This window comes from Ambystoma mexicanum (assembly GCF_040938575.1).
Source record: "Ambystoma mexicanum isolate Mex_15411 chromosome 12 unlocalized genomic scaffold, UKY_AmexF1_1 Mex_chr12_unloc.2, whole genome shotgun sequence".
Lineage (NCBI taxonomy): Eukaryota > Metazoa > Chordata > Amphibia > Caudata > Ambystomatidae > Ambystoma > Ambystoma mexicanum.
In genome coordinates this window covers 3,094,706-3,119,113 of record NW_027182323.1, presented here as the reverse complement: position 1 = coordinate 3,119,113, position 24,408 = coordinate 3,094,706, and the positions used below count along the sequence as shown (strand labels likewise).

The 24,408-nt window shown below is 49.6% G+C and overlaps 2 non-coding genes across 2 annotated transcripts; both read left to right on the top strand.

The window, feature by feature from the left end:
* The first annotated feature begins 503 nt into the window (after window positions 1-503).
* Window positions 504-575, top strand: TRNAE-CUC (transfer RNA glutamic acid (anticodon CUC)). Its single transcript has one exon. It is a non-coding gene; the product is annotated as a tRNA-Glu (tRNA).
* Window positions 576-23,611: 23,036 nt separating this feature from the next.
* Window positions 23,612-23,683, top strand: TRNAE-CUC (transfer RNA glutamic acid (anticodon CUC)). The gene has a single exon. It is a non-coding gene; the product is annotated as a tRNA-Glu (tRNA).
* The last annotated feature ends 725 nt before the right edge of the window (window positions 23,684-24,408 follow it).

Genomic DNA, 24,408 nt, shown 5'->3' with positions numbered 1-24,408 from the left:
ATAAGTACACGATTGTCCACTTATGCCAACAGACAAGTTCTGCTTTTAGCAGACTGAGGGGACAGAAAATCAGGTTACCTTACCAGCATTGCGGGTTTACTTACTCGTGTAATTGCCAGCGTGTCAGTGTCGTATTGCTGCTTCTGAGTAAGTAATATGAAACCCAATTGAAGACACACCAAAAACATAAGGAGAAGGACACGAGAACGTGGAAGACCGGGGTGGAGACTCAGCATCCTCTATCCGAAAGGCATGCGTTCTACAACTGAGCTATATCCACTGCTTGATGTTAAGTTTCGAGCCTTTGCTTCACTTCATTTTATTGATACAACTTATAAGGGATCAAGGAAAAAAGTTTACAAGGTGAAATAGAAAGTGGTGTTTGTTGTAGTACAAAGATTGCTTCATGCAGATTTGCTGCTCTGCATATCGTAAATCAGATATATATGATCTGGAATACAAGATGTATGTCACATTAGATGAATCGCAAGCATTTCGCACGCTCCCTGGTGGTCTAGTGGTTAGGATTCGGCGCTCTCACCGCCGCGGCCCGGGTTCGATTCCCGGTCAGGGAAGATGTTCTTTCTTTAACTATTTGCTTTTCATTTCTGGTGTAAAGCGTATAATATTCATCCTGTTCCTTTATTATCACTTTTATTTCCTATGAAAAAAATACACGTCGAATATTACAATGTGAGGCAAGTGATACCGAGAACCGGCAAACAGCATTTAAATCAATGTGGTCTTGAAAATGAGAAATCAGTTATTTGTTTATAACCTTTTCAGCGTACTGCCACGGTCAGATAACGCCATTATGTATTTTATCATATGTGAATGAACTGAACAAGTAGATTACTACACGAAGCAAGGATGTAATATGTCCATTTTGTCCATTTTGATGTCCCTCCTCTGCCTTTCTTCTCAGTGGTGTTCCGAATAATGTTACTGTGTTAGGAAGAAAAACGAACGCACTAATTACTTAATTCTAAAACCCATGTCCCATTGGTGTTATTGTGCGAACACAGCCCTTCTGGGAGAAGACAGGCAGAGCAGGCGTTAATTAACTTCATGGGCTAGTTTGTAAGCCAATCAGCTGCCTATTGCAAATCTCTGTAGAGTCTGCAAGAGGCACAATGTGGACGGGGGACCAATACTTGTTACTTTGTCGAGATAATTGGAAAAAAGCTGACATTGCTGAAGACGTATGGGAGGCACTCTCTAGGCACATGGGTCACAGATGCTTGTATGAAGCCCGGATAGCTCAGTCGGTAGAGCATCAGACTTTTAATCTGAGGGTCTAGGGTTCAAGTCCTTCATTTTAACACTTTGCGTTCACTTTTAAACATAAGAGTCATGGATTGCGCTACTGGTTGTTGTGATGTTAGAAATATTATTGTCAAAATCGCAGTAGACACAAAATTATAACGTGATCAATGCAGATATATTTCATATACAAGTAGATATAGGTGTGCAAGGGGGTCCACTGTCGTGTAGTGTGCCTGGATAATGCCGTCCTTCATCAAAATGCATTTGCTCTTGTACTGTAGCACCCATCCCATGCCCTTCTCTGGCATACATTGGGAACACTTTCTCTTAAATTGACATCTGCACGTTTGCTGCACATTTACAGGCCAATTCATGGAATTAATGTGCGCAGAAAATCACAGCGCAGGAGTGAAAATCGCAGCACAAGCATGAAAATCGCAGCGCAAGCATGCCAAAGCCGTGCACATTGATTCATGGAAGTCCGTGCGTGTGTAAATCCTGGGATGTGCGCTAAAATCGTGGGTGGCGCACGCGGGCGCACACGTCATCAAACGGAGTGCACTATGCACACAGGGAAAGCGCACATAGCGCAGCGCAAACAACAAAAGTGGGCGTAACACACGGAATGGGGAACAACACGTGAAAATGTGAGCGTTACGGGGAAGTACAGGAGGTAAATGCTTGCAACGCCCACACGCGCGCCTGCAACACATATTCATGGAATCGAACAGGGGAAACCCGTGCGCCAAAAAAGACACGCTAATCCAGAAACACGTACAACAGCAGGAAGCAGGCATACACGGCCTTGCGCAGCATAAAAGTGCACGCAAACAACAAGCAAGCTCAGACGCTAGGATGAATATACCATTCCTCGCAGCAGTGGTCGTGGGACACCGCAGGAGGAGGAGGAGGAGGATAGCCAGGCCCCAAATTTTTACACCCAGGACCAGCCTTTTTGGGGTGCCTGATGACCAGGTGTATGGGAGATACAGGTTTCCACAACACATAATACTCGACCTGGTGAGTGAGTGGGAGGATGGCCTCACATGACCTACCCTGTGCTCCCAAGTACTGAGCCCCCTGGAAATGGTGCTCAATTTACTGCACTTCTTGGCCACTGGTTCATTTCAGCGGACAAGTGCCATAGTGGGGCAGGGTGTCACAGGCAACGCAGTCACGCTGCCTACACCAGGTGTTGGCCATCATGACTGCACGCTCCTCAGTCCGCAGGCACATATACATGCCCAGAACACCTGCAGAAAGGCAGGCTGCCGTCCAGGACTTTTACAGGGTGGCACACTTCCCCAAAGTGATAGGTGCCATTGATTGCACCCATGTGGCTCTACGTCCACCCAGGGCACTGAGCACATCTATAGAAACCGCAAGCACTGGCATTCCATCAACGTGCAGGTAGTATGTGATGCAAAGGGAATCATCACCTCAGTATATGCCATCTATCCAGGGTCCACCCATGATAGTTTCATTTTCAGAATGTCACTCCTAAACCAGGACCTAGAAGCTGGGCGGCATGGCGATACATGGCTGCTTGGTGAGTATAAATGCCTCTGCACATGCATGCATGTCAGATACTGAGTAATGTCACAACCCCACTAATGATACCCATCATCACCTCCCCAGGGGACAGTGCCTACCCTCTGAGCACCCACATGATGACGCCAATTCAGAACTCCACCACACCACCTGAGTTAAGCTACAACACAGCCCATATTGCAACCCGGGGCATAGTGGAGCGCACATTCGGAGTGCTCAAGTCACGCTTTCGCTTCCTTGACCGCTCTGGTGGGCAGCTGCTATACGCGCCCCCAGTAGTGTGCAGGATCATAGTGGCAGCATGTGCTTGCACAACGTTGCAACCCGCCGGGGCCTGCCGGTGGACATGGTGGTTCCCCCACATCCCCAACCACATGCACGCCCGCTGAGCATGGAAGGTGAAAGGGCACGTGGTGAGGCAGCTCGTACACAGCTGGTGTCTAATTACTTCACCTAAAATCCTACCCCTGTGGAGTGCACACAGCCCTGGCACATACCAGCTGACAATCAATGATAATGACATAAGGGACAGTCAACTGTCACAACCGTACCAGCCTGAGATTGGTCACCTGGAAGTGTTACATTTTGTGCATCCCTACCTACTTAAATACAACCAATGCTGTGTGACAAAAAGACACACATTCATGCTGTATGAATGACTACCCCTTGCAAAATCCTACATGAAAATAGTGCCATGTCACCCAACCCCTCCCCATCTCTTCTACCCAACACACCATGGCATGTCATGCAATGTGAAAGCAACAAAATGAATGCACAACACATGACACAAGTGTCACAAAGTGCACTGTTCCAAATGTAAACAAGCCACAGACAATATGCTCCCAGTAATCAATAAGAAACAGCACACATGAACAAATACTTACCAGCAACACAGAACAGCAACACAGGATGAAACAGTGTCAAAATACGACAGTACAAAATCAAAGTAGTGCAAGTCTCACAACCTGATTAAGCCAGCACATTGACCCCTTCCAACTGCAGAGTGTTGCTGTCAGGCAAATGTGTCAGTGTACTGCATACAACATGAACTGCATCTGCAAAGGAGACAGCCTTGTGAAGACATGAAGAAGGTACATGTGAATAAGGAGAAAGACATGGATGTACAAGCACATATCAATACACCATGTAGTGTTCAATACAACAACAATCCCCACTAGGGATGTGCACACACAGTTTTGACTATAGACTGCCCACACAGCTCATGGGAGCCCAATGTAACTGTGTAAGTTACTGTCACTTAGTCACACCCTTTGCAAGCCCATGGAAAGGGGAATCAGGAGGTGTGTGTGTGTCAGGAACCCAAGCATCTAACCCAAAGACAGGACAAGCCTGCATGTGCCCAGCTGGAATACACAGTGGATGCCCACGGGTGCCACACAAGGCAAACAAAGAAAAAAATGGCCATGTGTGGACCGGGGGGGGGGCACCCAGGAGGTTCGAGGACAGGGTGCACACCAACACCCACATGCGTAGATATTGCGAGAAAAAAAAATACCTCCATGGGCACATGGCCTGCACGGCTACGCTATTGTGGGAGAACTGCTGTCGCTCTCTTCACCCTCTGCTGCTACACCAGGAGGTGGCCGTGCTATGGGAGGCAGCCCACGCAAAACCCTGGTATGGTCCTCCATGGCAGCAAGCATGCGGGCGTGGAAGTTTTCGTTCTGGAGGATGAGGGTGCGGAGATCCCCATGCAGCACCTCACGGGTAACCCGCATTTCTACCCACATGGCCTCACGTTCACCCAGAGTGTCCCCGAGGAAATGGAGTTCTAACCTCAGGGCTTACCTGTAGCCCTGTGACTCTACAGATATGGCTTTGCGCAGAGTATCCAGTGCCGCCCATCGGTCCCTGTTGGATGCCAACATGTCTTCCCTGTGTGATTGGCAAATGGAGTCTGTTGCTTGCTGTTGGAGCTCCATCTGCCTTTCAGGGGGACAATGGAAGTGGCCACCCTATCCATTGCCTGAGCCATCATTTCAACCGATGCTTCCTGTTGTGCTGCTATACTGTACATGGAGTTTTCCCATACAGTATTGCCTGGTGGCGTACGGCCACCACGTCGGCGGGTGCCACACCTGTTTGGGGCAAGGTGATCTGCACCTTGCTGTGCTGGCACTGCCTGAGGCTGCAGGACTGCATTCCCCCTCTGATCTGTTGGCCCAGGAATAGGATCAGATGTTGTGGAGTGTGACCCAGCATCCGTAACCACCAAAGGCGAAGTTACCAACACTGACATCCCCATAGAGGGGTCTCCCCCTGGTGCAGGTGGGTTGGACTGAACAGCATCCCTCCCAGTAACACTCACCTGCGACGCCACATATGTCTCACTGTCCGATTCAGCACCTGAATCATAGAGGTCTGCGGAGGTGCACCCAGAGACACCCGTGTACAGTATGGTCTTCAGGAGGATTGGGTTTTCACCTACCACCACCCCACGTCCTCCACTGGTGCCCGGTTGTGGCTGAGATTCCTCCTGGGTCTGCACCATCTCCTCCACCTCAACAGCATCAAGTGCGTCATCACCTGCAAAAACATGAAAGACAACAAATGGAAACAGGCATGAGCACCATAGCACACACATGGGCCTGACAAGCCAGAGATCCAGTACATGAATTACACATGTCCCACATGACTATAACCCTGGCATGCATGCACTGTCAATGAGTTGGAAGGGGAGGCAAAAAGCAGACACTGAGCGCTCCAGGATGGAAAAGCAACACATTTGCTGCATGCTGGATAGCACTGGCATCACACATTAGCCTGTGAGTGGCATGTCCAATACACATACATGACACATGCCAGCACACAGATGGCACGTAGCATAGCCATGGTACATTTGACAAGTAAAGCCATATGTTAGTGAATGAGTACTGTCACCCATCTATGTGAGATGGACATGATGAGATGAAAAATGCATAATAGTGTGACAAAATACACATGTGCCACACACTGCAACACATCCAGTGTACAATTATACAATGATGGCAGGCAGATGGATACATCAGTGGTTAGTCACTTCAACATGACAGGAAACAAAAATCATGTTTCACATTCAAACAGGCCGCAAAAATTAATGGGAGCAGGCACTTACTCAATCAACCTGAATGGTCAAATCATTCCCATAACATGGTAATAAATGTGGAACATTGTGGGTGTAATCTATGACAGAAGCATGTCACATATGTGGCATTAGGGCAGAAAAATGTGTTGCAAAAATGGGAGGATTGAAACAATCAGGCTGAATGAACACTGAAAATTCAGAACAATGTTGTTGCAAGATGACAGTTCAAGGGAAACTGCAGTAATGTGGTGCTAATTGGCTACTGTGGTCAGAAGGGATACAGTCATACCCATATCCAAGGCCGGTGAATGGTTTGGAGGAAGCACATGGGTGACCCATACCACTCATAAGTACACACCCTCACCTGGCACTTAATCATAACACATTAACCCAAGCAACATACACATGGATTACACACACATGCATGGGCACTCACCGGATAATGCTTCATAATCTGGTAGGTCTCCCACGCCTTGGATCTGTTCCTCTGTGACGAAGGTTCCAGCAACAGACTCATGTTCAGTGAGTTGGTCGTCCTCTGGTGGAGACCCACCGCCAGTCACCAGAATAGAGGCATGATTGGAAGCCAGCTTGTTCTTTGCTCTGAGTTTCAGGTCATTCCACCGCTTGTAGCAATCATCAGCTGTGCGCCTCACGAATCCAAGAGCACTAATATGGTCTGCCAGTGGGCCCTACGTTGAGCAGGCGTAGTCTTGCAGCCTGCAGTCACCACCATTTCGCGGTTATGTGCCAACACATAGGACACAAGTGCATCAAGTTCGGCGTCATTGAAGCTAGGCTTCCTTGACGTGCTGGAGTGTGTAGCCGCGTCTGGGGTCTCAGCCTGTAGTGCAAGAGCACCCTTCTTCTTCTTGGAAGGTGGTGCGGATCCTGAGTGGCTTACGCCGCTCTGATCAGTAGGGGTAGAAGCGCAGATGGACTGGGTACTTGAAGCCTGTAAAAGCACAATGACCAAAGGTCTTGGTGCAGGCATTGGCTGCAGGATGATGGTGGCAGGGCCAACGTCGGTGTGATGGACCTGGACCGATACTGTCCCGGCTGGGAGACTCGGAGCTGGGGTGGATTGAGCTGCAGCTGGCCCTGCAGCCTCCCCACCCTGGCTACTTGGGGCAGCAGATGACATTGCTGCCCCAGATCCACGTGACCTGGTGACAGCAACTTTCACTGCCACACGTGGCTTAGACTTGGTGACCTGGAAGTCAGTCTGGGAGTCATCCTGTGCCGGTTCAGTTGACAAAATGGGCCGGTCCAACAAGGGCTGAGCTTGGTTGTTGTCAGCTACTTTTCCCACAACCATTGGGGGGGGCATAGGTGGCCCCGATTGGTCCTCCACACACTGGGCTCTAGGGGCACCCTGCAAATCCTGGCCACGTCCCCTACCGCGCCCACCACGCCCACCTCTTTGAGATCGGCCACCTTTGCCTCCCTTACTGCTTGGTCGCCTCCCAACCATGACACTGATGTTGTGCGTATGGAAATTGCAGTAAACAATTGTCCTGGGCAATTGGGGTGAAAGGGGTAGGGTACTAGATGGAATTCGTACCCTAGTGCTCTAGCAAGGCTGTCTGTGACCCCTGGGGGAAGATGACGGGTCACGAAACGCACATGCACCCCAAAAACAAAGTACACATGCACGCAACCCCTGGTAGACCACGTGCGTGGAAAAATGAACCCGCACTACGCTGTGGCACCCCGAAACACAAAAATAAGCATACACGTGTTACACGCAGCCTACAATGAGCTCTGAAGGGGTACACGACACACGGGGCAACCACAGTTGGAAAATACGTGCGCGACTCACCGTCTGCCTTGAAAAAGAACGCGAAAAAGATGCGCGTGTGCGCGTTGGCAACACCCCCACCAAAAGAAGAAAAGAACGCCGTCTGAGGAAACAGGGAGTACGAACTGGAAACGTTGTGAAGTAATCACGTGTGAACCGACAAGAAGTACAAGAATCACCCGCTCGCTCTCCACAAAAAGCACGTACAAGAAAATAGCGTCATACTCGTACCTTTTAAGCCAGCCCACACGTGAAACGTCACTTACGCACTTACGCACTTACGCGCTAAGGCCCTTTCCTCCAATAGCACGGTGACGTGCAGTCATCTCACATGCTGTTTCACTATGCACCCGTGTTGTGGGGAACGCCCATGCGCGTAACGTCACTTACGCGCTTACGCGCTAAGGGCCTTTCCCCGAATTACACGCTGACGTGCACTTTTTTCTCCTGCCCAAAGGGCCATTTTCCTGCCCCCAAGAGTCCCGAGCACGCTCCAACCAGCCATCAGCTGCTACCTGCCTGCTGCCCACGTGCCCTGCTATTTGGTGCCTGCACGTCAGCCATCTGCAGGGGTCCAGTTTCTGTGTCCACCCCTGGTGGAACAGAAGACTCCCGACTGGGATACCATCGCTCCACAACCCAGCCCCAGAACCCAGTTGCCCACCCCCGCCTGCCTCGGGGGTCGCCATGTCGGGCCAAACACCATCCGAGACCACTGGCGACCAACAGCCAGAGAGGCAGAGGGCCACCAGCTTCAGTGAGAAGGAAGTTGGTGTCCTGGTGGAGCATGTCCTGGGGCAGACCATTGCGCGCCGATAAGGAAGGACGGAGGAGGATCTGGATGGACATCGTGGGTGCCATCAACGCGGAGGGGGTGGAACCCCGAGACCTGAGACACATCCAGAAGCGCTGGGAGGACTACAAGTCCAGGACCCTCAGGAAGGCCCGGCGCCTCTTAGAGGCAGAGGATGCAGCGGGGCGCCGGGGCCAGCTTACCAACCAGCAGATGAGGGTCCTGGAGTGCATTCGCCCAGTGCTTCACCATCAGATCCTCAGGGTGCAGGCCCACCTGGAGTCAAGTGGTAAGTGGCCATGCATTGCTGTGTGAAACAGGGCATGTTGCAGTGTGCTGGTAGTCAACTACTTGCCTCCAAGGAATTGCCATCATCTGGGAGCGAGGGGACTGGTGCCGCGTCTGCCACTACGGCTGAGGTGAGCCCCAACGGGGGCTTGCAATGGTGGAAGACGGCGCAGAGACATCCAGGTTGATGGTCTCTACAGAGGAGGAGGAGCCCGCAACTGAGCCGCACATGGGGCCTGGTGGGGCTAGTACCACTGGTGCAAGTGGTGCAGTCCAGGGCCAGGGCCAGGAGGCAGCACAGGTCACCGCGGAGGGGCCTGTGCATGTCGCTGTCCTTGACCCTGTGACTGCACCACCATGCACCAGCAGGGATGCCCCATCCCAGGCCCGTCAGCAGGTAGGGGGGAGGCCCACGTCATCTGCCTCTCCACTACCTGCGGACGAGGGGTCCCATGACCGTATGGGCTCCGTCCTGATTGGTGTCGCATTGCGCACGCGTGACATTCTTGATGACGTGCGTGCTTCCTGGGGGGAATACGCACGCCATCACTAAGAGCTCTGTGGCAACGTGGCACCGTTGGGAGGGGCCCTGGTCGGTGGGTTCCTACATGTGTCGCGCACTCTGGCGGACCTCTCCTCCTCTGTGGAGACTATGCACCAGTTGTTCTCCCTGCCATCTTCCGGCCCACATTCCACCAGGGCCCCCTGTGGACCTTGGCCCGACCAACACAGCCAGCTTGGTGGAGATCCCATCCCTGCCACAGTCGGGAGTCGGCGGTCCAGCAGGAGTGGATACGCCAACAACTGGAGACCAGCAGATGGAGGATGTGCAGGCATCATCGGACAGGGCACATGGACAGCAGGCTCTAGGTGGGAGCCATGATGGCTCGGGGCCATCAACATCAGAGGGGCAAGCATCGGCCAGAGGGCAGAAGAACCCTGGAATGGGAGTGTCTTCCGTGTGGCTGCGGTTGGGCCAGCGTGTAGATGCTTAGCAGCGGCGGGCGGAAGAGGCACGGCTCACAATGGTCAGGGCGGAGAACTCCATGCGGAGGGCACTGAGGCGTGCTGAGTGCCTCGAGGCTATTCGCAGGGAGTTGGAGTCCAACATGGTATCGACCCTGGGAACCCTCGGGGCCATGGAAGAGGACCGCCTCCAGGACATTGAGCAGAAATTCGATGATGCCCTGGCCCAGGACATCGGAAAGTGAGCCGTCGGACTAGCCCACCGCCATTGTAAATAGTTTTTAGTGTTAGGTTTAATTTTCGTTTTCCTTTCTTTTAGGGTGATTGGACTATGCCCCACACTTTTGTATATAGTTATTTCTTAGGTAGTTTCTTTGATAGGTTTCAGTTCTTTTGTTGGGCTCATGGACCCTTTGAAAATTGCTTGTACATAGTTGGACATTGGATTTATGTGTACATTTTCTTTGGATTTCACCATGGAGCAATGGAATTTGATTTTTACGTTTCCTTTGGATTTGTTTTGGATTTGTTTTGGTGGACAGAGAGTTTGGACCATTTTTCTTTAGGATTTATTTTGATTGGATCTACATTTCATTTTTCATATTTTTGGACATGCATTTCATTTCATGTTTGTATTATCTTTTGACTTTCATTTCATTAGATTGATTTTGTTCATTTTGTGGTATTTTGGTGCACATGAGGCCCATGATTGTGCAGCTTCCTTTCGTGTTGCAGGGGGACATGAGTCGGGGCCTGACCCTCACTGCTGGGTGGATGGGGGTGCTGGGGGACATGAGTCGGGGCCTGACCCTCACTGCTGGGTGGATGGGGGTGCTGGGGGACATGAGTCTGGGCCTGCTGGCAGGTGCCCCTCAATGCTGGGTGGATGGGGGTGCTGGGGGACATGAGTCGGGGCCTGACCCTCACTGCTGGGTGGATGGGGGTGCTGGGGGACATGATTTGGGGCCTGACCCTCACTGCTGGGTGGATGGGGCTGCTGGGGGACATGAGTCAGGGCCTGCTGGCAGGTGCCCCTCAATGCTGGGTGGATGGGGGTGCTGGGGGACATGAGTCGGGGCCTGCTGGCAGGTGCCCCTCAATGCTGGGTGGATGGGGGCGCTGGGGGACATGAGTCAGGGCCTGCTGGCCTCAATGCTGGGTGGATGAGGGTGCTGGGGGACATGAGTCAGGGCCTGACCCTCACTGCTGGGTGGATGGGGGTGCTCGGGGACATGAGTCAGTGCTCACTTGTGTGTGGTGACATGTGGGCTGGCTGGGGGGCTTCGCCAGGGTATATGGGCTGCAGTGTGTACCCCTGTATTGGGGTCCACCTGCAGGCCCTGGGGAGGGGGGAGAGGGCACACCTGGGAGGACACACACTGCCAATTTGTTGGGGCACCCCCGAAATACACATACCCCGCTCGCACAAGGCCAATCGCGTATAAAACTTCCCGCGCACCCCAGAAATACATGTACCCCGCTTGCACAGGGCCAATCGCGTGAGAAACTTCCCGCGCACCCCCGTAATACACGTACCCTGCTCGCACAGGACCAATCGCGTGTAAAACTTCCCGCACACTCCCGTAATACACGTACCCCACTCGCACAGGGCCAATCGCATGTGAAACTTCCCGTGCACCCCCGAAATACATGTACCCCGCTCGCATAAGGCCAATCGTGTGTAAAACTTCCCGCGCACCCCAGAAATACACGTACCCCGCTCGCACAGGGCCAATCGCGTGTAAAACTTCCCACGCACCCCAGAAATACATGTACCCTGCTCGCACAGGGCCATTCGCGTGTGTAACTTCCCACGCACCCCATAATACACATTACCCCGCTCTCACAGGGCCAATCGCATGTGAAACTTCCCGTGCACCCCCGAAATACACGTACCCCACTCGCACAGGGCCAATCGCGTGAGTAACTTCCCGCGCACCCCCGTAATACACATACCCTGCTCGCACAGGGCCAATCGCGTGTAAAACTTCCCGCACACCCCCGTAATACACGTACCCTACTCGCACAGGGCTAATCGCATGTGAAACTTCCCGTGCTCCCCCGAAATACATGTACCCCGCATGCACAAGGCCAATCGTGTGTAAAACTTCCCGCGCACCCCAGAAATACACATACCCTGCTCGCACAGGGCCACACCCGCGAAATACATGTACCCCGCTCGCACAAGGCCAATCGTGTGTAAAACTTCCCGCGCACCCCAGAAATACACATACCCTGCTCGCACAGGGCCACACCCGCGAAATACATGTACCCCGCTCGCACAAGGCCAATCGTGTGTAAAACTTCCCGCGCACCCCAGAAATACACATACCCTGCTCGCACAAGGCAAATCGCGTGTAAAACTTCCCACGCACCCCAGAAATACATGTACCACGCTCGCACAGGGCCAATCGCATGTGTAACTTCCCGCGCACCCCCATAATACACATTACCCTGCTCTCACAGGGCCAATCGCGTGTGAAACTTCCCACGCACCCCCGAAATACACGTACCCCGCTCGCACAAGGCCAATCGCGTGTAAAACTTCCCACGCAGCCCCGAAATACACGTACCCCGCTCGCACAAGGCCAATCGCGTGTAAAACTTCATGCGCACCCCAGAAATACACATACCCCGCTCGCACAGGGCCAATTGCGTTTAAAATTTCCCACGCACTCCAGAAATACACGTACCCCGCTCGGACAAGGCCAATCGCATGTAAAACTTCATGCGCACCCCAGAAATATACATACCGCGCTCGCACAGGGCCAATCGCGTGTAAAACTTCCCACGCACCCCAGAAATACACATACCCCGCTCGCACAAGGCTAATTGCGTGTAAAAATTCACACGCACCCCAGAAATACACGTACCCCGCTCGCACAGGGCCAATCGCGTGTAAAGCTTCCCGCGCACCCCAGAAATACACGTACCCCGCTCGCACAAGGCCAATTGCATATGAAAGTTCCCACGCACCCCCGAAATACACGTACCCCGCTCGCACAGGGCCAATCGCATGTAACACTTCCCGCGAAGTGGGGTACGTGTATTCGGAGGGGTGCGCAGGGATTTTTACGGATGTTTTTGTGGTTGGGGGGGCTGTATGCTGGTCCACTGGGCTGTGCACCATGTACGGGATTTGTGCGCTGTTCATGGCGCACGGGGAGGGGTTGGGGGCGTAACTGGCGCTGCTGAAGGGTCGCTGCGCTACTCTGCGCCACGGCTGGCTATGGATGTTGAAATCCATGAATACGCTGTGCGCTGAAATGGATTTTGGTGCACGCGGCTGGCGCAGACTGCTGCATGCGCCACTTGTGCGCTGATTTCTATGAATTACCCCCTTAAATGGGAAGGACACCGGGCGATAACTTTAATATTTATGGGGTGGAGGGAAAGCATCATGTCACAACCTTTGTCCCAGGTGATGTCATGGAAAGTGACATCACTGCTCCAGCAAAGGGAGTAGGTGGCATTGGCGGTGGGTCGGGATTGGTTCTGCCATGTGGTGCTGGCCAAGTGCCTGCCAGGTTCGGCCATCAGATTGGTGTTTAGTGCAGTGGTAAGGCCAGGCTGGGGTCTTAATGTCAGGAGTGGGGTGATGGAGGGGACACTTGTAGTTGGCAGTTGTTTTCAAGTTGCTGTTCCTTCCTGCCGTTCAGGGTCTGCCATCTTCTGGGTCCTAGCTCCCACGGGGCCAGATATGTGTGTGTTTTTTACCAGGGGAATTTTGGGGGACAGATGCCGCTTGGGGCCAAGGGAAAGAGGGGTGATTGGCATGGCAGTTAGGCGTGTGGACCCTGAAGCTTTCAGGGATGCCTTATGCTAAATATGTCAGGTGGGGTTATGTTAGTTGGCAGAAGTGGTGTCAGTGGTGTCAGCAGAAGGGGGGTGAAGGGAGTGGTGCGACCACTGATGAGGTCGGCCTCCAAAGGGTCCTTTGCTGCAGTGTTGGCATGTAACACATCCACACACACTGGGGCACTTTCGGTGGGGGATAGGAGAAGGAGGAGGGGCCATGGCTAGCAGGGAGGATATGCCTAGGAGGGCAACTAGGGGGAACATTTTGAGAGTGGGTTGGGGGGATGCAGTGGAAACCCTGCAGATCACATGGGGGTTGTGCGGAACGGGGGCCCTGCAGAGCCTAGGAAAAGGGGCAATGCAAGGGGTTAGGGTTTGGAGGAAGGCTTGGGAGGGCGGCCAACCTGCAGTGCCTGAGAAGAGGAGAAAGGGCAGAGGTGAGAATCCGAGTAAAGGGCTGGGGCAGGATACCCCAGCCCTTATGATGAGAGCAATATGTACATGTGTTAAGGCATAGGGGAACACCGGGGGCTGCTGCATGTGCACAAGCCATGTCTGATTATAACATGCTGGCTACTAGGATTATGCATTTGTAAAGCCATAAGAATTTGGTTGTCATATTAGATTCAGATTGGTGAGGTGACTCAGTCAAGGCAGGGCTGGTGCATATTAGCCGCCTGGCCTTTGTGTACGTACACCATCCATGTGGGACATTGCTCATTTACCTTCTTTTTTGATACCCCTGAAAAAGGTTGACACCCTCCTCCAGGAGACAGGAATCCTGTCTGTGAGATCGACTGGAAACCAGTGCTTGAAAGACAGTCCTAACATGACAAAGGACCTCTCCCAACAGGGTGCTGCTGACTGGAGTCATTTAGAAGTAAGCAGACAGAGGAAGGGAGTGAAGTTCGAGTAGACAAGAGGAGAGATCCAGCCCAAAGAGGGGTTATAGCTTTTTAAATTTTGCTGGGGCATCCCATATTTCCCGTCCCCTCCTTGTATCCTGCAACCAAAACTCTCTTTTCTTTGTATGACACCAGGAGTGAAAGGGACATGTTATAGGAGCTTTGGTTGGACCCCTGACAACAGGCTTGCTTTGGTCCAATCTGCTATAGCATTTTGCCCTTACGAAGTGGGGAAACCCTTCCCTTAGTGGAATCATCCTTGGACTTCAAGACAAAAAAGGATTCACCTGGAACATTTTTGGGCATACAGTCTATTCCAAAGTCCTCTGTCAAAGGTGAAGAGAGACGGCTCCAAGGAAGAGGAAAGCTATTCTCATTACCCACCTCATGGGCACATTGGAGACGAAACTTCTGTGGACCAATGCATCTCTGCTCCCTGTGCATTGGAATTAGGATCCTGCTCATTGAAGGTGAAGGACCCCCTGAGGGTGTCAGACAAACCTTCAGGAGTGGAAATGCAGAAACAAAGGACTCACTGTGTTCCCGGTAACTCAGGATTGGGCTTCTCAGCAACTCAAAAACCCAGAAGCAGCTCATGACCCTGTTTACCACCTTGAGGCACCGTTGAGCCAGCTTGACTGTACTCCACTAACTTCACGCCACCAGAGGACCTGCAGTGCTGCTTTTGGCACTCTAAGAACTTCTAACCACGTGCCTGCTTCTTCAAGCTGTCTCAATGCTAACTCAGTGAAGGGCATCCCTACAGCGACTCAAACACCAGCTTGCCGATGTGGAAGCACCCAATTCGCTGCATCCGGAGCATAGACTCAATCCAAAACAAGCAATATCTCAGCCTGAATCCAAAGCCGACTCGATATATTGGAAGCCATCACTCGCTCGTCTTGAATGCTGACTCCACCCATTCAAACCATCGTCTCAACCTGACTTGACCGCCTATCCGACCTGTTGGGAGCAATTGACTCGATCAGTATTGATTGCCGACAGAAGCCCAACTTGAAGGCACTGACTCACCACTGGAACAGCACAACACGACTTTCCCAAAACCAAATCGACTGGTGAAAATCACCAAGAAGCCTGGCTCGACTCTGTTGGCTCATCCAGACGTCTGCCTTAAAGGGCCCCATTAAATTTTAAGACCCCACTCTTTGCCTTTTTTAAACACGTCAAGTACATTTGGTATTTGCTGCGCTAATCAGTTGCCTGAACCCCGTCTTCACCAGAGTGCCCCCTTTCCCCTCAATGTCTGCATTCAATGTGTTTCGTTTACAGAGGTGAGTCATTAGCGTTTTTAAATAGTTTGGTGCAGTGTTACGTTATTAAAGATCCTATTTTTGTAACCTTGGTTGTCCAATCTGTTGTGTTAGTACCACTGCATTATTGTTTTAGGTTTTGCATCTGTTCCTGTTCACACGACACTTTAAGAGTATAGCCGGTGTAACGTCACTTTTTGCTATCTGTCAGAAAATCCTATCGGTAGGAAAATATGACAGGAATTGTAATGTCATTTTTTGCTACCCGTCAGAAAATCCAACCGATAGGAAAAAGTGACGGGGTAAGAAAATCTGACAGCCTAGCCTGTCATTTTTTCCTATCCGTCAGAAAATCCTACCGAAAGCAGGCATTGGGCAACCCACCAAGGGGTAGGAAAAAGTGACGGGCTAGGAAAATCTGACAGCCTAGCCTGTCATGTTTTCCTACCCGTCAGAAATTCCTACCGACAACTAGCATTGGGCAACCCACCCAGGGGTAGGAAAAAGTGATGGGGTAGGAACATCTGACAGCCTGGCCTGTCATTTTTTCCTACCCGTCAGAAAATCCTACCGACAGCAGGCATTGGGCAACCCACCCAGGAGTAAGAAAAAGTGACGGGGTACGAAAATCTGACAGCCTGGCCTGTCATTTTTTCCTACCCGTCAGAAAATCCTACCGACAGCAGGCATTGGGCAACCCACCCAGGGGTAGGAAAAAGTGACGGGGTAGGAAAATCTGACAGTTTAGCCTGTCATTTTTTCCTACCCGTCAGAAAATCCTACCGAGAGCAGGCATTGGGCAACCCACCCAGGGGTAGGAAAAAGTGACGGGGTTGGAAAATCTGACAGTTTGACCTGTCATTTTTTCCTACCCGTCAGAAAATCCTACCGAGAGCAGGCATTGGGCAACCCACCCAGGGGTAGGAAAAAGTGACGGGTAGGAAAATCTGACAGCCTAGCCTGTCATTTTTTCCTACCCGTCAGAAAATCCTACCGAGAGCAGGCATTGGGCAACCCACCGAGGGGTAGGAAAAAGTGATGGGGTTGGAAAATCTGACAGTTTGACCTGTCATTTTTTCCTACCTGTCAGAAAATCCTACCGAGAGCAGGCATTGGGCAAACCACCCAGGGGTAGGAAAAAGTGACGGGGTAGGAACATCTGACAGCCTAGCCTGTCATTTTTTCCTACCCTCAGAAAATCCTACCAAGAGCAGGCATTGGGCAACCCACCCAGGGGTAGGAAAAAGTGACGGGGTAGGAAAATCTGACAGCCTGACCTGTCATTTTTTCCTACCCGTCAGAAATTCCTACCGACAACTAGCATTGGGCAACCCACGCAGGGGTAGGAAAAAGTGACGGGGTAGGAAAATCTGACAGCCTGACCTGTCATTTTTTCCTACCCGTCAGAAAATCTCCATCTCCACCTCCTAATTTCTGCAATCTGCTTTACTCTCTCCATCTCCTTTTTAATTTCTTCTTCCTGTTCCTTATCCGTTTGAACTGATCGCTCCCTCCATTCCTTGAACTCTAGCCCCTTCACTATCGTTTCTTTTCGCTCCCTCCTTTCCTCTCGCAACTTCTTCTCCGCATCCTCCCTCTGCTGGTCTTTACTTACCTTGTGGGTCACCTTCCCTTTACACCCCTGTCCCAGCTCCAGTCCCTCTATTGCCCTTGCAGCACTTTCTGCCTCCCCCGTCGTGACCACTTGTAATTTCAGTAGCACTTGTGCCGCCACCCATTCATCCGGGCCGATCCCCGCAAATTCTGTTTTCGCACGCTGCAGACCCTCCTCATCAAAACCTGGGCTGGCGGCCTCCTCCCCTTTCCCGCGCTGTGGGATGTCTGGGCCATGCGTCTTCGAAGCATATGGGGGTGGTTTGTACGTGGGGTTGGAATACCCTTCTGCCGCTTTTAATTCTCAGGGCTCCCTTACTTCATCTAGGTCCTGTAGCGGGTACAAGCCCTGCTCCTCCTCCTCTATGTTGTCAGAGGTGATGCTGGGTGGTGTTGGATGTGGCACGCATGAATCTGCGCCCTCCCCCATCACCCCCTGCATGCTCCTCATCCATGGCCTGTCCGCCTGGAATATACGCCATAACTCATATATTTCCATACTGTTGGCTAACTTCTTCCCCTTGTATGTGGTTTGTATGTGCATTTGTAGCGATTGCAGTTCGTCTGGGGAAAAACTGCCATTAGGCGGCCATGGTCGAATTACTTTCCCTTCGGTACTCTTGGACCATTGTACACTATACTTTATTATTTTGTCCTTATAAAGGGGCAGAGTGAGACACATGTGCTGAATAGGGGTTAACACCATTCCCGAACCACCATGCATTTTCATCCCCTTCCCCTAACTGCCTTCCCGAGAGGGACGATACCAGTTCGTATTTTACCTGACCTCTAGTTGAGGATTTCGATACTCCGCTGTCAAGTCAGGAAGGAAAATTCACAGGTTATACAATGCAATATATACAGTTTTCTTCTTCTTCCCTTTTACGAGCCTCTGCAGCTCTGCACCTTACGCGGCGTACTCTTGTACTGCCCCTTCACCCGAACTGCCGTAGTCCGATGCACCACCTCAATCGTAGGCAGGGGCCGTCCGTGCACTGCCGCTCAGTCACCTGTCCAACAATCCTAGAAATACCAGCTTGCTAATTCTACACCAATCCACAATGCAGGGTTCTATGCAATGGCCTATGGGTGAGGTCACCAACTAAGGTACATGTGAGAGAAAAAAACACCCTGCGTGCTGACAAGACAACAATGCACCATTTCAATCCCACCTGCAAAAAAATCCCTACAGCTGTCTTCCCACCTCCTAGGAGTGGAGTATCTGTTTTCTACCTCTTATATTTACGTGATTGAACTGCACCCGCTGCCTCGTCTAACGGATGATATGTCTCTCGCCGGGGAGACTTAACCAGTCAATGCACCTTCCACACTAGATAGCCTCAGCTAACCTTCATGGGAATAATTCTTCTACTCTCCAACCTAAAACATTACAACAAACCTGCAGCCCGAGCCCCTGTTTCAAGCTCTCATGTTAAAGCTCATATTTTAATGACAATAGTTTCGGCTTTATAGGTAGCGCTTTCAGAGCCACCTAATAGCCAAAACTAAAAAGAGTTCCTGTAATCAGGGAACTTATTCCAAGGGAAGTACTGGGATGAGGAAGAGGGAGGTGGAGGTAATGCGAGTCGTTTCTTCTGCCAAAAAAACTGTTTAGATAGCCACAATTGAAAATGTTAAAGGAGTACATTTTCCATTACCATGGCCGGCCAACGAGTCACAAGGGTGGTGGGGAGCTGGAAGCAGACTGAGTCATGTGATTGGAAAATTTTGGGACAAGATGGTGCATGGGCAGCCAGAAGAGGAGGAGGAGTGGGTGAGTCCCAATCACTCTCCTGGCGTGTAAGTACTAACCCCACATCATGATTTCAATTGCCTAAAAATGTATGCATATGAATGCAGGTGCTAACAATGAAATGCTCTACCTAACTAAGGTTTCCACAAAGCACTTCAAGGGATCAGACCCCTGGTTCTGTGCATTTCATAACATATCCCCAAGCTCATTAAAGAAGATAATCACTCAAGAATCGGGTGCTTCTGACCAGCACCCACCTATCAGCACCGTCACTCCTGATGCACGTCACAATGTCTTTTAAATTCCATACAAAGCTTACATTAGATTGCAAAACCACACCTTCTTCGAATACAAAAAGGTTGCAAGTGAGGAGTCTAGTTCAAGTAGTGTCGGCGCTGCATCCTGTGCCAAGAAAGTTGTTTATTCATGGTAAAAGTGGTGTATTCAGAACAGTGGTGGAAGTGGAAAAAAGGAACTAGTGGTACTCTGCATCCGAAAAAAGGAGGCAGTGGGGTGGTGGGAGATGAGGGAGGGCAGGACTGTGCCGGACGGGGTTTGACCTTTGGTTTGCTATCTACAATGTCTCTTGTTGCTTTGTGGCTAGACTAGACATTGTTTGGAATAATTAACAAGCACTGGCAAAGCCGACAGTTTGGGCTTTTGTGCATATATGGGATAGGCACTGATATAATGGTATTACCTTGCGATAAGATGTCAACGGCTGGAAAATTGAGCGATTGCATAGGCATATGATGGCATTAACTGCAAATGCCTTTCTAATGCCTCAACCCAAAACTGTTGGCTTTGTGATGCTTGTTTATAAAAGGAGTTCAGTGCATGGACAGATCTAAATCAAGTGCTGAAGGCACACTTGGTTGAGGCTTTTATATAACACCAGAAGTCATTTACAACTGTAATTAAGTCATTACCTCTCACCAGACTGCTTAGAAATAACCTTGTAAGGCTAATGATTGATGTTAATGCTTGATAAATGTAGCTCAGTATAATAGGGGGTGGCAGGTAGTGGGTGGGGTTGGTCATAGGAATTAGCATGGCCATGGGCAGTCAGTGGGCTGGTAAATAACAAAACACCCTCAAGCTGTCCATCCCTCCTCACACGTCATCTCCTCCCAATTGTACTCCAGTTCAATAGTTTCGGCTTACATCCAAAATTAAAAATAAAACGAAGTAAACCTAATGTAAAAGGGAACCTCTCTGGTTAGTTGCCCCTTAGGACCCGGTGACAACCCTGTGTCACGCACCTAGCACCAGGGTGATGCTGCATGGACTGCGGCATCGTGTTTGGGCAAAGTGAAAGCCTGCTCCGCGCCTGACCAGCACATTGATGACGATAAGGGCTGAGGCGCACATAGGACCCTGCGCGGACTACGACGCACGTCGTGATTGAGACCATGAGAGAGCCCCTGACGTGCATGCCCGGCCTAAACAAGAGGCGGGAAGTGTCAGCGTTTACCCATCAATGGGAACACTCAGGGAGGGCCATTTTAAGCATTTTTGGGGCCCTGGGCATGGATATCTTTGGGGCCCCCCTCCACCAAACCAACGGAATAAAGTGATCAAGAATATCTGGTGGCACTCTCCCCCCCCCCCGAGCCCCAACGTGACCATAACCTATAGGTTGAAATGCTGCCTCGCAGCATTCAAAATAAGCATGTTTACTCCCTTTAAGTCCCCCTTACCCTCTTCATTATTGCTATAATCAGAATGATAAACAAGTAGCATTTGAAGGCCAACATTTGCAATCTCCGAAGATGTTACTTCTCTTCTAGTATAGAAACAGGATACTTTTTATCAATAGCATCTGGGAAGATATGCAGGCTGTAGTATTAATGCGGGACTGTATGTAAAAGGTACATGTAACCCAGAATAGGCAGAGAACTCACTTTAGCTGCCTCAGAGAATGCAAAAGTGCTCAAGCATGGATAGAGTAGACCAATTGTAATGATGAAGAAAGCTACACATAGCATAGCCTGGACAGTGAATGCAGATTAGAAGTTACCAGGAAGGTGCCTCTATCCAGACAGAATGAGATTAGAAGTGGGACATGGTTTACAAATAGTGTTGCCATTAGAGATCAAGGGAACAAGTGCCTGTGGTGTGCAGTATATCAATGCTCACTGATATAGTGGAAGCAACCCTATAGCCAGTGAAACCATGAGTGAGGCTTTTATGAAGATCATACCCTGAGAAGGAAATCAATCACTCTGAAGGGCTGACAATTTTGAAAGGATTAGGGACTGGCAATTCTGAGAGGTTAGGCAATAGATTATTACATGAGATGCCCAGTATCACATATTGCTTAAGGGGTAAAGCTGGGATTTGTGCCAACTCAGCAATTTCTGCATTTGAACACTTTATTTTCCAGCTCTTACCATGTACTGAAACAATCGCATTTTATAAAAGTGACTTGAAAAGTACACAAATCACATTTTCAAACCTGACCATTTTTAAAACCAAAATATTACAGAAGGGTGTTACGGAATATGGGAATGATTCTAGCTTAATTCTCTCCATCATCAAGGGAAGTATATAAGTACCAGCATACAAATCAATGTGATTTAGCAGATGTAATCTAGGTATGTCTTTTGTACTTTTAAGCTTTAAATACTTCCAAAACAATGGCTTGTAAAAGTGTCATTCATAAACGTGCAGAAAAACCTTTGACTTTTATACAAAAAGCGAAATGTTTTTTGTAAACGAGCAGACCTTAAAATAAGCTTGCGCAAGGTCTGAAACATCTGGTCCGCTCTCTCCTGTCTACCACCACTTCCACTCAAATGGCCTTCATAAGAAGAAAGATCAAGTAATGAGCTATACGATGCCTACAGCATGCACGAAGGCAAACCTCACAGTAGACAGCACAGTAATGCAAGATATATTATATGATTTTACCAGGATCACTGTATCGTCTGCTGGCAAAGCCAGGATACAAGCATGAACACTTTGGTTCCACAGTCTTGAATTTGGATACTTATTAACCTCTTGGACTAATAGTTTATTCTCAACTTTGGAGGGTATTGCCTAGATTTTAGAAAGCCCCATCTGAACAAACCAATTTCTAGACCTTCACCACACGAATGACATGTTTGTTTTTTATAGAAACCCCTATCTGGTGCAGGAACATTGCTGATAATAGCACCTTTTATGCTGTCAACGTGCACATGCAGGTAGGTCTATAAACTTCAGACATAGGAAAGGTTCAGTCAGCCTTGCTGGAATGTGCTCTTCTAATCTTTCATATGAACCCATATCTCTGCTATGAGTGATTAACACACTGAGCTAACTAACTTCTGAATTTATCAATATGGATTTCAACTTTGGCTATTGCAATGATCAACATAATTCCCACAGGAAGGAAAGAATGCTACAGAAGTTGTGATGTATGGAACACACAAACTATGTATTCCACAGTGAACACAGAAAGCATTACATGATTAATTGATCAAGGCAGAATGTACTTGTCAAAACAGACAGGCAATAGGTTTAACGCCTCAGCAGCATGCCATAAAATCTCCTGGCATGTGCTTTTTAAGTCTGGTGCACAATGGAATCATACTTTTAGATCAGGCAGCCTTGTGGGGGCCTCCTCCTAGGTGGGGGCCCTGGGCAAGTGTCTCTGTGGGTGGGTTGTGGCTAAGTGGCTCTAGGTGAAAGAAGAAGGGTGAGCAGAGCGGGAAGTGAGGCTAACAGCAGACAGAGGGAGGAGGGGCCAGGGCAAGCAACCAGCAAGATTTCATGGGTAAATACAACTGTACTCCTAGCACGCTTGTAAGCAGGCACTCCCATTATAGGCTGCTCATGAAAGAATACATTTAGGCAGCCATGCCACAGCCATGCAAAAGCAGTGTTGAAAGTGTACACCCACTCTGCAACCAGAATTTCCTAAGGAGCTTGTTGCAGAATAAGTGTGCAATCGTTTTTTGATCTTCTAGAATTTTATTTGGCGATATCTTGAAGTCACTGATATCTTTCTATTGCCAGAGATGGTGGCATTTAATAAGTACACGATTGTCCACTTATGCCAACAGACAAGTTCTGCTTTTAGCAGACTGAGGGGACAGAAAATCAGGTTACCTTACCAGCATTGCGGGTTTACTTACTCGTGTAATTGCCAGCGTGTCAGTGTCGTATTGCTGCTTCTGAGTAAGTAATATGAAACCCAATTGAAGACACACCAAAAACATAAGGAGAAGGACACGAGAACGTGGAAGACCGGGGTGGAGACTCAGCATCCTCTATCCGAAAGGCATGCGTTCTACAACTGAGCTATATCCACTGCTTGATGTTAAGTTTCGAGCCTTTGCTTCACTTCATTTTATTGATACAACTTATAAGGGATCAAGGAAAAAAGTTTACAAGGTGAAATAGAAAGTGGTGTTTGTTGTAGTACAAAGATTGCTTCATGCAGATTTGCTGCTCTGCATATCGTAAATCAGATATATATGATCTGGAATACAAGATGTATGTCACATTAGATGAATCGCAAGCATTTCGCACGCTCCCTGCTGGTCTAGTGGTTAGGATTCGGCGCTCTCACCGCCTCGGCCCGGGTTCGATTCCCGGTCAGGGAAGATGTTCTTTCTTTAACTATTTGCTTTTCATTTCTGGTGTAAAGCGTATAATATTCATCCTGTTCCTTTATTATCACTTTTATTTCCTATGAAAAAAATACACGTCGAATATTACAATGTGAGGCAAGTGATACCGAGAACCGGCAAACAGCATTTAAATCAATGTGGTCTTGAAAATGAGAAATCAGTTATTTGTTTATAACCTTTTCAGCGTACTGCCACGGTCAGATAACGCCATTATGTATTTTATCATATGTGAATGAACTGAACAAGTAGATTACTACACGAAGCAAGGATGTAATATGTCCATTTTGTCCATTTTGATGTCCCTCCTCTGCCTTTCTTCTCAGTGGTGTTCCGAATAATGTTACTGTGTTAGGAAGAAAAACGAACGCACTAATTACTTAATTCTAAAACCCATGTCCCATGGGTGTTATTGTGCGAACACAGCCCTTCTGGGAGAAGACAGGCAGAGCAGGCGTTAATTAACTTCATGGGCTAGTTTGTAAGCCAATCAGCTGCCTATTGCAAATCTCTGTAGAGTCTGCAAGAGGCACAATGTGGACGGGGGACCAATACTTGTTACTTTGTCGAGATAATTGGAAAAAAGCTGACATTGCTGAAGACGTATGGGAGGCACTCTCTAGGCACATGGGTCACAGATGCTTGTATGAAGCCCGGATAGCTCAGTCGGTAGAGCATCAGACTTTTAATCTGAGGGTCTA